This window comes from Theropithecus gelada, chromosome 8 (assembly GCF_003255815.1).
Source record: "Theropithecus gelada isolate Dixy chromosome 8, Tgel_1.0, whole genome shotgun sequence".
Classification (NCBI taxonomy): Eukaryota; Metazoa; Chordata; class Mammalia; order Primates; family Cercopithecidae; genus Theropithecus; species Theropithecus gelada.
Genome location: NC_037676.1, coordinates 135354850 through 135371932, shown reverse-complemented (window position 1 = coordinate 135371932; position 17083 = coordinate 135354850). Strand labels below are relative to the sequence as shown.

Genomic DNA, 17083 nt, shown 5'->3' with positions numbered 1-17083 from the left:
GGCTACTTTTTTTTTTTTTTCCTTCTTCTTCCCGAGAATATTGTTAGTGCCAAAAGACCTCCCGAAGATTCTGATGACATACACATTTAGGCTCCACTCCAGCTGGAGAAATCAGCTCATCCAGATGGACCACTGATCCAACTTTGGAGATGTTCCAGAAACATAAACTTTTATCTCCAGAGAAACAATAGGGTCTGCTCTCCCCACAGATGGTTTTCATAGTTAGCTTATTGTCTTCCCCAGAGGTGAAAAGTCACCATTTACAGTGTACGTACTTTAATTCAAAAGGCACAACCTTCATTTATTCTTTTATTGAGGGATAGCTATGGATCACATCTTTGGGGATAACCTCTGTGCTAGGCTACGTGGTCATGGTTAGACATACTCCTGCCTTTCCAAGCTCAGGCTCCAATTTGAAAGGAAAGAAAAGCACCTCTATCTGGTGGTCCCCTCCTATGTGCCTTGCACTGGACCAGGTGGGCTGTACACATTATTATGTATGGATTCTCATGATAAAGTAGTATCAGAAACATCACTAGGCTGAGAGAAAGAATCAGAAAGCCCCACAAGATCACACAACTCCTAAGTACCTCAAATCCTCTCTTGCTCATTACTCCAATATGCAATGTGTCGCATTCCTATGATACAGATAAAACACCAAGGGGCCTTCTGAGAGGGAGCAATCATTGTTGGCTGAGAGGCATCTGGGAAGATGCATGGACAAGGTTAGCTCTGGGTTGGGCCTGAAGGGACCTGCCCCATGCCCTTGCAGGGGGAAAGGCATCCACACAGGAGAGGAAGGACAGTGGTGAAGCGCATGAGGAAGAGGTGAGGGGCTTGTCTACAGTGCACAGTGGTAGGGGAGTTCCTATGGTGAGTGGGGCATGGAGGCCTTAAGTGCTGACATTGCCATGGGGCTGATAAGGAGGGTGGAGAACAGATTGATGAGCTTTGAATGCCAGGAAAGTGGTGAAGTGGATCCTGTGGGAAAAGGATGAAGATGGTCCTGAGTTTGGGGCAGCTGCTTGAGGAGGATGACTGCAGGGCCTGAGTCTTATTTGGAGACACAGGGCTGAAAGAGGATGGGAAGGGAGCATTGGCGGGAAAAGGTGGGATGTGGGAAGACCCAATGGGAGGCTAGTGAAATAGTGACAGCAAATTTCCTACTTCTAGAGCTCATGAGCCTAGGCCCAGTGGTGTCACTCATCAGCTGGGTGACTGGAGGCAACTAAGTTAAGCCCTATCAGCACCAGTTTCTTCAGGTGATGTCTAGATACATAGAGTGAGTTGAAAGACTAAATACATAATATAAGCAAGAGCCAAGTTGCATTTCCCCAAAATTCATTCCCTTTCCTTTCTGTCTGCTCCTTGAACACAAGAATTTCCAGCCCCAAACCTTTGTATCTGTTATGTCCTTTGCCTGCTGTTTTTTCCTCTTGATTTTCATATCAGAGTCACTCTGGACTCATTTCAAATGTCACCATTCTAAGGGGAGAGTTCCTCTTACTGTTCCCATGCCCTCAATTCCCTTCTATGACTTTACTCATTTATTTCTCTAACTCCATACCCAGAGCAATGCCTAACACATAGAAGGGGTTCAAAAAACTGTTATTAAATAAATTATTGTATGAGTGGGTCAGCACTCATCCAGCCATAGAGGGGGCAAAATTTTACTCTCGAGAACTTCCATCTTGCACGCGATCTTGAAGGTCATATGGTTTGATATGGGAATCCCATTAACAGTTTTATAGCACCAAGTGTCATGCCTTGCATTCAATCAGTGGTATTGAACTTTTCTAGTTTACACTCGGTTTTCTCCATTGATAGAAAGCTTTCTAGTTCCCAAGAATGCCTTTTCTTTCTTCCAAACTTTTGAATATTTATGTTGAAAGAGGAAAACAAATCAAGCTATGAAGTAGGAATGGAAATCTGCTCATACTGCATCAAGCTGTGACTCTGACCCAGCACGGGGCTTCAACATCACGTCTGCCGCATGATGCTGAATTGCCTTAGGAGCTCTTCACCTCCTAGAACCTGGAACTCCTCTGAGACCTGAAGCTGGAGAAGTGGCTTTTTATTGCTTCCCTTGGGAAACCCATCAACCCCCAGTTGGAGAAATATAACAACTGGCTCCTGACAACGCTAAGCGTGTAAAGCTAGTTTTTACATAGGGGAACATTTCACTTTAATAAAGGGGATGACCACAGCCTAGTACTTAACTGAGTGATTCTCAATCCATGCATGGCTGGCATTGTTGTTATTTGCCTATGGCCATTAGTCTCGGCCTGATAGCTAATTCTAATTAATTTGCAAAGTCCTCTGGAAATCAGCTGCTTCCTACACAGATGGTACTGGGTGTCTCTGTGAGTCCTAAAGCCTGACCTCCTGATAGTGTCATTCGGCCAGTGCAGCAGAGCCTGGCCTGACCCCATGCTTACACTTGACGTCCTTGGTGGGGGCATCACCTGCTACATGTTTTTGTCTTTGCTTCTTGTGCTCAGTACATGGACCTAGAAGACCAAGCTGCTGGGATGGAATCTAATGTGGTCCCGCCATGCCTCAGTGCCATGAAGTTCCTGTGTGAAGCCAGGAGCCCTAGAGGTTTCCTGGTCTCCTCTCCTGGCCCCCTCCCTACCGACGTCTTTCTTTATACCCTGGGGTTTTGATCTGTGTGTCTGTCTCCTCTGCTAGATCAGAAACTCCCCGAGGGCAGGGAGGGATGGAGACACGTTCATCATACACAAACTGAGAATTCTCTCCTTATCTGTCCTCTGAATATAGGTTATACATACACAAAATTTACAATAGATGTTGGCAAAATTAAGTAATTCAGCAAATACGTAATGAACACTGTTTTGTGCTGGGCTTGGAAAACAGGGATAAAGAGTTTTTGACTTTGAGCTCCTTGAGGGTAGGGCCTAGTCTTGCCTGGCACATGTTCCAGTTACATGCATAGCGTCTGGCACACAGTGAATGCTAACAAATGTTTGTTGAATGAATAACTGAATGAATGTATGGAGTATGAAAAGCATGCTTGAATAAATGACAATATTCTTGGAATCAAGACTTCTTCATAGATTAGAAGAAAAAAGGTGTGTGAAACACTGAGGAACAGTGTGGAAAATGGCTGGGAGAGGAATGGTCAGGGTGGTGGAGAAGCAGGGAAGACATGGAAGCGAACTCACAATACAATCCTCCTTGACTGGGCCTCTGCGGTGAGAAGTCCACCTCCTGCTCTTCCTCTATTTTCCTTAGGCAGTTCGTGGCTCACATGCTTCCACCCCAGTTCTTGACAGCAAACTGCTCCTCCTTTAAGATGCAGCTCACAGGCTGCCCAGACTGTAGCTTCCAAGCCCTAATTCCCTGCGACTCCTGAACAGACCGCAAACCATTTCCTTTTCTTGGGTTAAGTGCATGAGGGCGGAGAGGAAGGATGGGTGACACAGCCACCCAAAGGAGCCTTGCTATACAGCAGGCTTCTGAGATGTGTACCAGGGAGCACAGGCAGACGTGCTGCAAAGCTGAGTCCACACAAAAGCAGGAAAACCAACTGGCCTCAGGGCAGCACTTTACAACCCAAGAAAGAACAACCTTCACACGTGTCTTATTTTGGGATGGGTATGATCCAGTGGTTCTCAACTGGGAGTAATTTTTGCTCCCTAGGGCACATTTGACAATTTCTGGAACATTTTTGGTTGTCACGACTTGGAGGGGTGCAGGGTGCTCCTGGCGTCTAGTGGGTCAAGTCCAGAGATGCTGTGGCATATCCTCCAACGCACAGGCCAGCCCTGCAACTCCACCACACACACACACACACACACACACACACACACACACACACACCCCAGAGAATGCTCTGATTCAAAATGTCCAAAGTGCTGAGGCTGAGAACCCCCTTGGGGTTACTGAAAACAGAGGCCTAAGGTCAGATTAACCTGTCTAGCATGGCATCGGGTTTCAGCCCTGCCCTCTCTGGTTGGGCCCAGGGCCGACACCTGCATTCCATTCCCCTGCTCTGGCACAGCCCAGGCTTTGGGATAGCACAGCGTCCCGTAGGAGGAACACTTTCTCAAACCTACCGAGTTTCCTCAGTTACCCCAGGAGGCCAAAGGGAGGTCATAAATACCCTGGGGCTGGGGGTCGGGGGAAGTTAGCAGCAGCCCCCCCGGTCACCCAATGACCCACTGGAAAAAGAGAAGAGCCTGCAGCCCTGACCTCCAGGGTTCTGCATCCTGCCTTTTCCTTCTTTTGCAGCTTCTCCTGTGAACAGGACCCGTTGAACAGGAACCCACTCTATGGGCCTCTCTCTTGTCTGCCTCTGCTTCTGACTTGAACATCTTTAGGGCTGATTGTCTTTCCCCAAAACTTTTAAAGCTTGTGTGAAACCAGCAGTCCCTTGTGCGCACACCTGTCATGCCCTGGCTTGTCCCAGAGCTGGCTTGCTTTCCTCCTACAGTTCTCAGCCTAATGATATCTCCAGAGAGAGCCCATCCCCCCACAACTGGCCACCTGTGCAAAGTAGCACATCTGGGCCCCTTGGTCCCATCAACCCACTGAGTTTCCTCAGTGGGTCACCATAATTGATAGTCACATGTTCCGTCTTTCCCATAGGACTCCTCCTATGTGAAGTAGTAGAATCTGCTGTGTAGTATATATTCAAATAACTGCCACCCCATAACATTCTTTCTAGTTCTCTTCCCGTGACCCACACATTGCACCAAGTTGCCATGTCTCTGTAGTCTCCTTTAAGTTAAGTACAGGGAAGGGCAGGGCTTTTGCAGTTTTTTTTTTTTTATTATTATTATCTTTTTTTACAGCTAAATCCCAGTTCCTGGAATATGCCTTGCTCAATAAAGTTTTACAAAAGAAATGACAGGGAATAAATTCAGAGCCTCATCTGTACTAGATTCTTGCTTGGTAAGTGTCTATTAAAAAGTCATCACAAAACTCATACCTCTGACTATCAGTCCAAAGCTCTGTTACTCCTCTGTGTGAATTTGGGGGAAAATCTCCACTTCTGCATATTTCTGCCTGTCCCCTCTTACCTGTTAAGCAAACTGCCCACTCAGTCTTTTGCAATATTTCCTTTGTACCTTCCCAGCATGCTCTTCGCGAGCGGGTGTTTTCACAAGTTGTCTAAGGAACCATCTCTCTAGTGCAGAGTGCCTGCCTGCTAAATTTAGAAGCAGCTCTGAGGGTTTTGATTCATCTTTGCAAACTACACAGAGTGAGGTTTCCAAATGACTGTCCCAGGGTAGCTGTGTCGGCCTCACTGGACTGGGGCCTGGGTCACCAGCCGTAGATTCCGACCCTGGCTCTTCTTTGGGACTCGCTGTGTGATTGTGGGCAGATCAGTCAAGTCTCTGATGCTCTGTCCACTCTGTGAGGTGTGAGGGGCTGTGAGGGGGTCTAAGGGCCACCCCAGTGTGGTTACCTGGCATTCCAAGCTCAAGCAAGCAATTCCCAGTCTATCTTGGGGTCAGCATTGCAGAAACTTTTACCTCTTTCGTCAATAAGCTCTGAAGCCCCATGTACCTGAGTTTCTCTTGAGACTCACGCACTTTAAGTAGGGAGATTTTATACGCAATATTTACATAACGTATAACATATACAACATACATTTTGTAATATATAACATAAAGACTCATGTATTTTAGCATCAAACTCACCAAAAAGTTGCAAGAGTAGAACAATGCACACCTATATCCCCTTCACCTATACTCACCAAGTATTAACATTTTTTCCCGTTTGCTCTCTGTCTCTCTCATTCTCTTTCTGTGTCTTGATATATAGATGTAGATGTATTAGGTTGGTGCAACAATGATTGTGGTTTTTGCCATTACTTCTATGGCAGAAACCACAATAACTTTTGTGCCAACCTGATAGCTATAGATATAGGGATGCAGCTTTTCTTTTAAGAAACTCTTTGAAAGCTATAGCTGTCATGATACGAGACATCCTCTTGGTCATCATGTGTCGCCTAAGAACTAGACATTCTCCCACATAACCACACTATTATTACCATGTCCAAGAAACTTAAGACTGGGACAATATTATCAACTGTGCACTATATATTCAAACAACTACCATCCTATAATGTTCTTTCTAATTCTTTTCCCTTGACCCACACATTGCACCAAGTCATTGTGTCTCTTTAGTCTCCTTTAATCTCAAAGCATTGCTCTGGGGTCCATTCAGCATTAACAGAAGGAAGCCGCAAAAATTGGGAAAACGAAATCAGAGAAGCTGCAGCTCTCAGCCACAGCCTTTGTGGGCCCAGCAAGCTCCAGGGATGCACAAGAGCAAATTCACAGCCCCACCAATTTGCCTTTTAATTAGAGAAAGAAGACCAAGCTTCTGAAATCCCAGAATCTTGAGTTAAGCTGGCCATATTCTCAAGTGCTTTGTAAAAAAAATTAATAATGCGTCTATCTTCCCAGTCCTCGCAGAGAGAAGCCTACTCAGAGTGGTTACTGAAAACAGGAACCTGCCCTTCTGCAAGCCCTGTGCCTTCCTCGTTCCTAGCAGAGGAAGTATGCGGCCAGTTTAGCAACTGCAGTTCTTCTGGGTAGCATGGGCTGCTTCTCCACACTCGCGAGAGGCCCGGCTGCCTGTTTATTCCGGAGCAGCAGCAGTTGACAGACGGAGAGGCAGTGACTCTGCGCCCAGCAATCCCTCTGCAGACAGCTCCCACAGAAGTCATGCACAGTGTGTGAAGGTATTTTGGGGGAATGTGGCAGAGACGGGGTGGGGAGAGACTTCGGGACCTCTTCAACACACAGTTGGCAGGGGTCGACTTTCTGGAGTCAGAGAGGAGCTCCCTGAGCACAGGTGGGGCAATGTCTTGAGAGGAGCCCAGCCCCCAACCTGGTGCCCAGCACACTGCAGTGGCTCAGTGGGTGTTGGATGCATAATTCTGTGGAGAGAAGGGCTGGAGGAGCACGGACAGGATGTTGCCAGAGGAAACATTCTGCCAAAAAGGCTTGCACTTAGCAGGCTTCTTACAAAGGACAATTGGGATTTGCCATCAGAATTCCTAGCTGTGAGACCTTGAGGGAGTCATTTAAACCTCTCCAGGCCTTCATTTTCTCATCTGTAAAGTGACACTGATGGTACCTAATGCACCCAGGTATAGGGCAAAGTGAAGAAATTGACATATGCTAAGTGCCCAGGCCACTTTCAGCATACAGCAGGTGCTCAGTAAATGCTATCAGGCTGGAGTCATGATGTCTAAAGGTGCATGGAGCCAGGTGGGTTGAGGGATTGCAATAGTGCTACTTGGAGTGTGATTGTATGCATCTTCTTTAAGAAGATGCCAAAGATAATTAATAACAATCTGAGCAGCTGGGATGTGTATGGGGGAAAGGAGGAATCAAAGGAAAGGCAAACATGTGGAGTATATAAATTCTGGAAACAGCATGTTAGAGTTGGAAGAGATTTAGGACAACTGGAATTTTCTAAGGAAAAAGGCACACTCCACATTCTTTTAGGTGCGTACATATGGAGAGAGTCTGGTGTCAAAGAAGTGACCTGAGCTTTGGCCTCAGAATGTCCTCACTTGCGGCTATGCATAGGGGTGTCAGGAGGTGATATCTACCATCCTGAGTGACTGGGGAGGAGCAATGCATAAAAAGTTATTTTTCTGCAATCCTCAGAACAATCCTATAGGATGGTGGTTGTTATTTGCTTTTGAAAACTGAGAAAATGAGGCTCAGAGAAGTTAGGTGCTTGTCCAAGTCCCATAGCTGGTGGGAGGTAGAGGCAAGTGAGGGGTTCTAAAGGGTTGGGGGAGCCTCAGCGAGAACAAGCGGATGCAGGGCTGAGGCTTGTGTTTAAAGTGGTACCCTCTTCACTTTAGGAAGAGGGTCTTTAAATTGTCTTTAAATTGTCATTCTGTGGTTTGCTATGAGATGCTGAGCTGTGAAACTGGGCTGTGGCCCTTTGAAAACTGGAGAGGTAAGCTCAGGTCAAAATTCTGGCAAGTATGTTGCAACTAATAGTCTCCATTTAGAAGAGTGCTATTTAATACAAAAATTAGCTGGCTGTGGTGGCGGGTGCCTGGAATCCCAGCTACTCGGGGAACCCGAGAGGTGGAGGTTGCAGGTTGCAGTGAGCTGAGATTGCGCCACTGCACTCCAGCCTGGGCAACAAGAGTGAAACTTTATCAAAAAAAAAAAAAAGAAGAAGAAGAAGAAGAAGAATTCTATTTAAGAGTGCTTAATATGCTCTGAAAATATAATAAGAATGTTAAAAACCTATGGAATAGACAAATTGAAATCTAATTAGATTCCTTCACCTTAAACAGATCTAGAATCTAGATCAGAGCAGCAAGATGGCAACATAGAAAGACTGTGCTGCAATCAGCCGCACCTGAGTCAACATTCTGAGGCCAGCAAAGAACTCTGTGACTCTGTGCAAGTCACTTTGCCCCTTTGAGTGTTAGTATTTTCCTTGTAAAAAGAAGACCAGTTTCTTTATATGTTTGAAAGAAGTTTACATGTACTATCTAGGAGATAATAGGTACTACATAGGAGCTATTGCTATCATTTCTAAATCAGACAATTAAAATATATCATATCCATTTTATATTTCCTAGGCAGAAAGCTATTAACAAGCAGTGCTACATATGATGGATTAAACTGCTAAAGCAATGAGTGGGGCACTCCTCCATTTTTCTGAATATGTATTTCTGCTTGTTCCACCATCTAATATAAACGAAACAGACGGGTAGGTTTGCATTGCAGCAAACTAAAGTCACTTTCTGAATAAAACTTTCCTAAGTCACTTTCGGAAGAAAACTTCCCCATTCTGAATGGTGAAATCTGGCAATGTATTTCCAAGGGAAATGAGCCTTCTTAAAGACAGAAATTATTCATTCTAGTGCGCCTAAATCAGAACCCTGAATTAATAGATGCTGCTGAGTTTTCAGTTTTTATTTGACATTCATCAAGAATGTATTTCTCCCAGCTCTGAGAGAGGCTGAAACTTAAAATTCCCATCAAAATTTCCAGCATATTTCAGACCAAACCATTTGGTTCTTGTTAGCAGCCAAGGGTCCTGTTCGTACATTTATCTGCCCATCTATCTGTCTATCCATCCTCCCATCTATCCCTCTCTTCCTGCAATAAAATATCCCTTGAGGTCACACCACGTGATCAACTTCCGCCCTCTCTCAATCTCCCTACAAGTTCCGAAGGAAATAAGTACACCCTGTTCAAACCACTTCCTCCTATCTGAGAACCGCTAAGGGAGGAGCCAATTTGATTATGGTAACTCTAGCTAAGACAGCAATTTTAGGGGTCGGGGGCTCAGTGGTTCTCTTTTGCTGTCAAACAGCTTTGCAAAGTCATGCTTCCCACCTTAGCACCAGGCAGACTGGAACCAGGGTTGGAGGACTTGGTGTGTATATGTGTGTAGAGGGGGTTGGTGAAAGTGAGAATTGTTGCTGGCTTGTGCTTAGGGGCAAAATAACTACCTCAGACGGTCCGGGCTTCCCTGGAAGCGGACCACCTCTTGTCTATATTGTGCCAGGTAGTTTATATACAATACCTTCAGTCATTCATTCTAACTAACTGAGCTTGTATTATGTGCCAGGCACCTGCTAGATCATGGCTTTTCATTGAGGAATATAATAGACTTGAACCCTATCCTAAGAAAGTTGCCCTGGGAGCAATAAGCATTTAGAGAAACAAATGCATAAGGACAAATTGTGGTATGTGCCGTGAAGGAAGTAGAGCCAGGGAGTGACAAGAGAGGGGACCAAGTGTAGTCAGTGCAGCCAGTTTCATTTAATTCTCACACTAACCCTGGGAGCTGAACGTGTTCCCCGTCCCCGTTTGCAGATGTGCCACCTCCCCCCACTCCTCCCCTCTCTCCCCTACATGCCTTCCAAGCCACATGGACAATCGGTTCAAAATATGCATCCTCTGAATGCAAGTTCTAAGCACCAGAGTGTCTGGACCCACCTCTCATCACACAGCTCTATCCACAAACCTATCAATCCACCTGCTGAATAACTATGACATGCATAACCCTCTAGCACACAAGAAAGTACCATAACCTTGCCAGAAAAAAGGATAGCTCTGCTTTAGGCTGCCCTCCATCCCTTTCCTCAGGTCTAAGGGCACGGTAGCTGGGAGCCTTGGTTTCCCCAGTTAGACAAAAGGCCTCAGTGTAATGATGCATACTCCAGAGAGTTGTGGAGGTCAAGTGGAGAGTACATGTAACACACCTAGGACACTTAATTCCTCAATACGCACTGGCACCCCCTCTCCTGCTGCTGTACACAAAGCCTCATCAGGCCGGCACGAATCTGGGGTGGACACAGGGAGGCCTCCAGCTGGCCCCCTCACTACTTATAGAAAGGCGAAATGACACCAAAAGAGGAAAGTGACTTGGCCACAGTCTCAGGGGGAGTTGATTGGCCCACTGTGGATTCTAAAGTGCACAAAATGAAAATTAGATAAAATTAGGGGAAACAATTGAGATAAATTCCCCTTCACAGTACTGGAGCCACCCATCCCAGTGATTTTATGCAAAGTTGACAACCACTGTCCAGTGAGAAGGGACAGCTTCGCCATGGTCAGGAACGAGGGTGCCTGCAGACACGGGGCAGTGGGCACTCTAGCTCCCAGGCCTGTGTGCATTCTCCTCTGGTCTCGCCAGAAGTCCCAGCTCTTAGAGCATCTGCTTTTAGAATTAAAGTTTCATTAAGCTGGGATGAAGGTTTTACTGAAGGAATTAGGAGTGGGAGTAAAAAGATAAAGGATTTACAGGTTGGACCCAGCCCTGAACAAGCCTCGCAACCCTGAGCACCCTCTCCGAGACTCAGATTCCCATGCTGGCCCCAGCCCTGAACTAACTGTATGACCCTGAGCAAGTTACTTAGCCTCTCTGAGACTCAGTTTTCTCATCTATAAAATGGTATGTTCTTGGGGGCATCAAATGAGTCTGTGTATTTTAAACATCTGCTTTAGGCCCTCCGCATAGTGGATGCCCACTTAGATGAGTCTCTTTTGCTTTGAAAACAGAGAGTCCTGTAGGCAACTGTTCCAAAAACAGATGCTTGTTGGGAGAAAGATTCCATAAAGAGTTGATTTGCTCCAGTCGTGTCTGGATGCGGCCTCTGCTGACTTATGAGGCGCATTACACACATCTTTTTCCTATTCTGTCCTCAGAGATGTCACACCCGAAACTAGAAGTCAGCATCGAGGGAGAATTTACAACACAGAAATTGGCACACACTATTAGGAATTTTTTGCCCTGAAACATTGATTGCTTGACATTTACTAGCACACCATGAATCCACGGTCTCCTAGGCCCACCTTGTTTCTTCAGTTCCTTTCTTTTCTTTTCTTTTTTTTTTGAGATGGAGCCTTGCTCTGTCACCCAGGCTGAAGTTCAGTGGCACAATCTCGGCTCACTGCAACCTCCATCTCCTGGATTCAAGCATTTCTCCTGCCTCAGCCTCCCGAGTAGCTGAGATTTCAGCATCCCCCACCACGCCCAGCTAATTTTTGTATTTTTAGTAGAGAAGGGATTTTGCCATGTTGGCCAGGCTGGTCTTGAACTCCTGACCTCAAATGATCCACCTGCCTTGGCCTCCTAAAGTGCTGGGATTATAGGCATGAGCCACCACGCCCAGCCTGTTTCTTCTGTTTCTAACTGTTCCCTTCTATTTCCCTATGGAGCAACTACTGAGTCCCAGCCGAGAGTAGAAACAAACCTGGTGGCTGCTCTCAAGGCACTTATAGTTCAGCAGGGGAGACGGGCACTAACCACGCAGTCACACAAATGCCCGTCGAATTGGGACCCACCGCAAGGCAATCGGCTTTCCTGAGGAGCTAAGGAGGGAACAGTGAGCTCAAAAGAGGAGCACATTAATAGCAAATTAAAAACATCATGGAGATCTCCTTAGAGAGACCAAGCCCCATTAGACCAAATGCCTGGGAGCTACAGAGTGTGGGGTTCTGGGGTCCATGTCCCTCGACAAGTGACTGACAGTGAGGGGAGATCCCAGATCAGGAGTTGGTCTTGGCAAATGCTGTGTCAGGTGAGATGCTGATTCCCATCTTACTTGATAAGTTTATGAGTCATGCTGTGATTCACATGTATGAATAAAAAGGAAAAGTAACTCTTGCTGGGAAATACGATGCAGTAAAGAGATCACGGACTTTATAGTCCCTGTGCCTAGATGCCTGGGTGACCTTTAGGATGTTCATGAAAGTTTCCATCTACCTCCACCTTCTGTGATGAAACCTGCCTTTCTCAGGTATCCACATTTGAAATGAAAAGAAAAGGCCTGTTTCCTAGTCATTGTTTCCCCATTCTGTGTAATGGCTAGGATTAAAATAATTGTCTTTACCACTCTTTCTTCATTGCCAACGTTTGCTAGGCCAGTCTGCTTATAGGATCTAGAGGTATCCAGGACCTGGCCTGGGCCCAAACCCCATTTATAGCCTGGTTTTGTCAGCAAATATATTCTAGTCTAACAGAGCCACAGGCTGACTGGGTTGGTGCCCCACCTCACCATCCCTGTGTGTTGGGAGACTCTGTGTACAGAAAGTCTATCTAGAAAGAAAGAAATGGGTGGGGGAGGCTCTTTTTATTTCCATGAAGTATCAAAGCCACGTCAGGAATGGCCTCTGCTGCCCGCCTCCGTGTGCCAGACAGCTCTTCATAAGACACCCACTCACTGTACTGACACGTCTGGGTCACTGAGGCCCTTGCGTCAATGTGGCTGTGAGCCACGGAGACTGTAGGCTGTGAACAGCCCTCAACACCTTCTCTTGCCAATCCTTCCATGAGAATACCCAAGAAGTCACATATGACTATGTCCATGAAAGACAAAAACAAAAACAAATGAAAGAATGGTCTAGTGACTTAATAAAGAATGGAATTAAAACAGGCCTCAATTCTGGCTTCTTTCCATATCTTAAAACGACCTTAAAATGTACACTAGGATATCTCCATCCTCTTTCGGTCTTAGCATAAAGTCCATCCTCTGTTAGCCTGAGAGTGTATGAGATTCCCTTCTGGGCACTCAAGGGTAGAGGGGGCCAGCACACAGGCTCCTGGACACATGGGTCAGGCCCACAGCCTGGTTAACAGATAGATGGGCATGGCTTCTCCTGCAGGGGATGGAGTGCTGGGCAGGGAGTCATGTATTCATCCAAACTTAATGTGTGACCTTGAGCAGGTTGCTTGCCCTCTCTGAGTCTTGCCCTTGTCCTGTGAGAGTGCTGAGTTGCTACTTTTCAAGTGATGCTTTATGACGCCCCAGGATTGAGGTATCCTATTAAGAGTGGTAGAGGGATGAGATGCTGAGCTGAGCCCCCAGCCCCATGCAGCTACTTGCTTTCATCTGTTCTATGTATTGAGCTTCTGGGGAATTTTTCTTTTCTTTTCTTTTCTTTTCTTTTCTTTTCTTTTCTTTTCTTTTCTTTTCTTTCCTTCCTTTCTTTCTTGATGGAGTCTTGCTCTGTCACTCAGGCTGGAGTGTGCTGTGATGTGATCTCAGCTCACTGCAGCCTCTACCTCACAGGTTCAAGCGATTCTCCTGCCTCAGCCTCCCGAGTAAGTAGGATTACAGGCACCTGCCACCACGCCCAGCTAATTTTTTGCATTTTTAGTAGAGACAGGGTTTCACAACATTGGCCAGGCTGGTCTTGAACTCCTGACCTCAGGTGATCCACTTGCCTCGGCCTCCCAATGTGCTGGGATTCCAGGCGTTTGAAATATCTTAGGTAAGAGGATCCCACATTCTTCCCCAGGAGCTCCTGAGGGCCTCTGGCTTGGACTCAGGCCTGAGAAGAAGGCTGGGGGTTGCATGCCCTCTCTGAGCTGGCCGTCTGCCCCTGTAGGTCTTGCCAGTGCCCCTAGAGCCCCTGGTATGCCGCAGCCCTCCTCTGCAGTGCAGAGAAAGGAGAAGCAGATGGGGGTGGGGTGGGAGCAGGTAGAATAGTCCTGTGGCTGCACCTGCCCTAGAGGAGAGCAGGGGACTATGTGGGTCACAGGGCAGGCAGCCCTGGCAGGCCCCAGCCTCGCACTGGGAGAGGTGCACCTGTGGAGTGAGGTCAGGATGTGGTGGGTGACCCCGGAAATCCTGCCAGGGAGACCACCGGATGCTAAGCCCCTGTGCCAGCTCTTATTTTTCCTGAAACCAAGGGTCAGACCACAGGCAGCACTGAGCAAGTCCCTAGTCAATTGTGCCAGTACTGGGTACAGTCACGGCAGGAAAATGGTTGAGGCAAAAGAGCCATGACAAACTGTTCAGCCCAACCCTTTCCCCATCAGATTTGAGGACTCTTTGGCCCAGACAGAGGAAGGTACTTGCTCAAGCTTGCACAGTGAGTTAGCCAACCCCAGCCCCTGCTTTGGTAAATTTTTAGCTGCCATTTACCAAACATATCTCTGCTTTAGATATGACCCATAATTTCAACCTCAAAACAACCCCATAGGGCATATACTTGTATCCCAAAGTAGTGGATTTGAAAATCGAGGCTCAGAGAAGTGAAGCAACTTGCCCAAGGACACACAGCCAGCAGGTTGGGAGCTGGAATCTGCACTCAGGCCTGCCTGCTTTGAAAATCTCTTCTTTAAGGTGCCCTCATTCTTTCCAACCTTTTGATTATAAAAGCAATTCATGCACCTGGGAGAAAATCTGGGTATTTTAGAAATAAGTAAGCAAAGAAGAAATTTAAATTCACGTATAAAATCACTACCCAGAGAGAGTCCTTGGAAACTTTTGGAAATTTCTCTTTAATATTTTTCCATATGTATGCATTTGAGTGGCAATAGTTTTATGAAATGGAGATACTAAAAGCACAGCTAGTATTCCTTTTTGTTTCTTTGTTTTGTTCCACAGCAGTAACAGTTTTATTTTTATTTTTATTTTTATTTATTTATTTATTTTTGAGACAGAGTCTCGCTCTGTCGCAGGTTGGAGTGCAGTGGCGTGATCTTGGCTCACTACAAGCTCCGCCTTCCAGGTTCATGCCATTCTCTTGCCTCAGCCTCCCAAGTAGCTGGGACTACAGGTGCCCACCACAATGCCCGGCTCATTTGTTTTGTATTTTTAGAAGAGACGGGGTTTCACCGTGTTAGCTAGGATGGTCTTGATCTCCTGACCTCGTGATCTGCTCACCTCAGCCTCCTAAGTAACAGCCTTTTAAAAATAATGCTGTGAAAGGCTAGAAAACATTCCTTGCAATTCACTCCTGCCCTTTTGACCACAGCATGCCTCAACTAGCCTCTCTCTCTTGTTTCTTCTGCTCCCAGCAGCACTTCTGCACCCTTCACCCCCACTGGAAACCCAGACCTGGGCTTCCAAACACTGCCAAGTGACATCCAAGAGATCTCTCAGGGCCTCCACTTTATTAAAGTTTCCCCCAAAGTTTATGCTTCCTAAGGTTTGCTTTGATGACTTTTATTTTACTGTATTGTATCGTATCGTATTGTATCGTATTGTATTGCATTGCATTGCATTTTTGAGATGGAGTTTCACTCTTGTTCCCCAGGCTGGAGTACAATGGCCTGATCTCGGCTCACTGCCACCTCTGCCCACTGCATTCAAGTGATTCTCCTGCCTCGGTCTCCCGAGTAGCTGGGACTACAGGCATGTGCCAACATGTCTGGCTAATGTTTGTATTTTTAGTAGAGATGGGGTTTCTCCATGTTGGCCAGGCTGGTCTTGAACTCCTGACCTGATGTGATCTACCCGCCTCAGCCTCCCAAAGTGCTAGGATCGCAGGTGTGAGCCACCGCGCCCAGCCTGATGACTTTTAAAAATCACTTTTCTGTTGCCTTCTTGGGTTAGCCAGAGGACAGAAAAACAGGGCAGCACTGGTGGCCATTAGGAACACAGGTTTTAGAGCCAGGCAGACCTGGCTGGAATCCCAGTTTTACCTCTTCCTAGCAGTATAACCTTGGACAAGTCACTTAATTGATCTCAGCTATAAAGTGGGGTTGTTCTGAGCAACCCAGGACATACTGGCTGGACAGTGCTTAGCTTTGTGCCTGACAGAGGATGACCAATTGTGGGATGGGGGTGTTCTGGTTATCACTGTTGTTGTTGGCATTCACATATATGGTAGACAGTGAGGCTTCTCCCCTTGCTGTACTGTGTTCCCATGCCTTAGAGGAAGGTCATATGAATGGGCTTATAGCTGTCACACTTTGCAGCAGAAATTTCTAAGGCCAAAGGGAAGGTAGCATCCCTAAGTACATTTTCAAATTAATTCTGTCACCAAGGGTTGAGTTCCTGGCTTTATGACCTGCCTTCCCTTGGTTGGACTTCCTCAATTTCTCTCCCCTTTGGGAGAGAAATAAAGGGGTTCAGGCTACCCTCCTTCCCAGCAGCAAGGCCAGGCATCAGAAGCACAAGATGGACCAGGTACACAGAACTGTCCTGGGACGCTGTCCCAGGAATGGAAGGTTCTGAGAAGCCTCCCCACCTGGATCTATAAGACAATGCAGAGCACACAATGAAAGGACCCAGATCTGCAAAACAAAAACCTATTAAGAGGATATGCTGCTGGCCGGCATATCCCACATTGTCGATGGCAATGCCATGCCAGTATGTGACCTCTCCATGCCATGCTTCTGTTCAAATGGCAGCCAGCCGCACACTGACCAGAGTTCCTTACACTGGAGAGACAGTGGCATGGTCCTGAGCAAAAGGTGTAGGTCCTGAAGTCAGGAGATGTAAGGTTTCCAGCTCCAGGGCAGTGGGCAGGTGACTAAACCCCGTTCTCACACTAACAAAGTAAAAGATTATCTGCCCTCGGGAATGCTTGTAAGATTAAACACAACGATATCTGCAAATTGCCTCCCAGAAGGTGGTTGTACACATTAACTTTCTTCCATTGATTCTGAAGCACATAAAGACAAGAGTTGGGATTCTGTCTAATGGGACTTCATTTGAAAAATGCCAATGGTTGTTTTATTAATAATTTTTAAAAACCATTGAGTCTTGATTGCTACAATTAAATGGGGTTATAAGGCTCGCTCTTTGGAGATCATCTTTTTTCACTCATCTCATTTTTCAGAAGAGGAAACCAAGGTCCAAGTTCACACAAAGGAA

General features: G+C 46.4%; 2 protein-coding genes across 5 annotated transcripts in view; one reads left to right on the top strand and one right to left on the bottom strand.

Moving 5' to 3' along the window:
- TG (thyroglobulin) overlaps window positions 1–17083 on the bottom strand; it is a 275204-nt gene that overhangs the window by 56383 nt on the left and 201738 nt on the right. The gene's annotated exons all lie outside the window — the stretch shown is intronic.
- SLA (Src like adaptor) overlaps window positions 1–17083 on the top strand; it is a 66520-nt gene that overhangs the window by 22135 nt on the left and 27302 nt on the right. The window contains exon 2 of one of the 4 annotated variants that reach the window (XM_025393979.1): window positions 6441–6718. The exons of the other annotated variants lie outside the window; for them this stretch is intronic. The gene's annotated coding sequence lies outside the window, so the exon portion shown is untranslated. The remainder of the gene's footprint in view (window positions 1–6440; window positions 6719–17083) is intronic. 4 annotated transcript variants of the gene reach the window in all.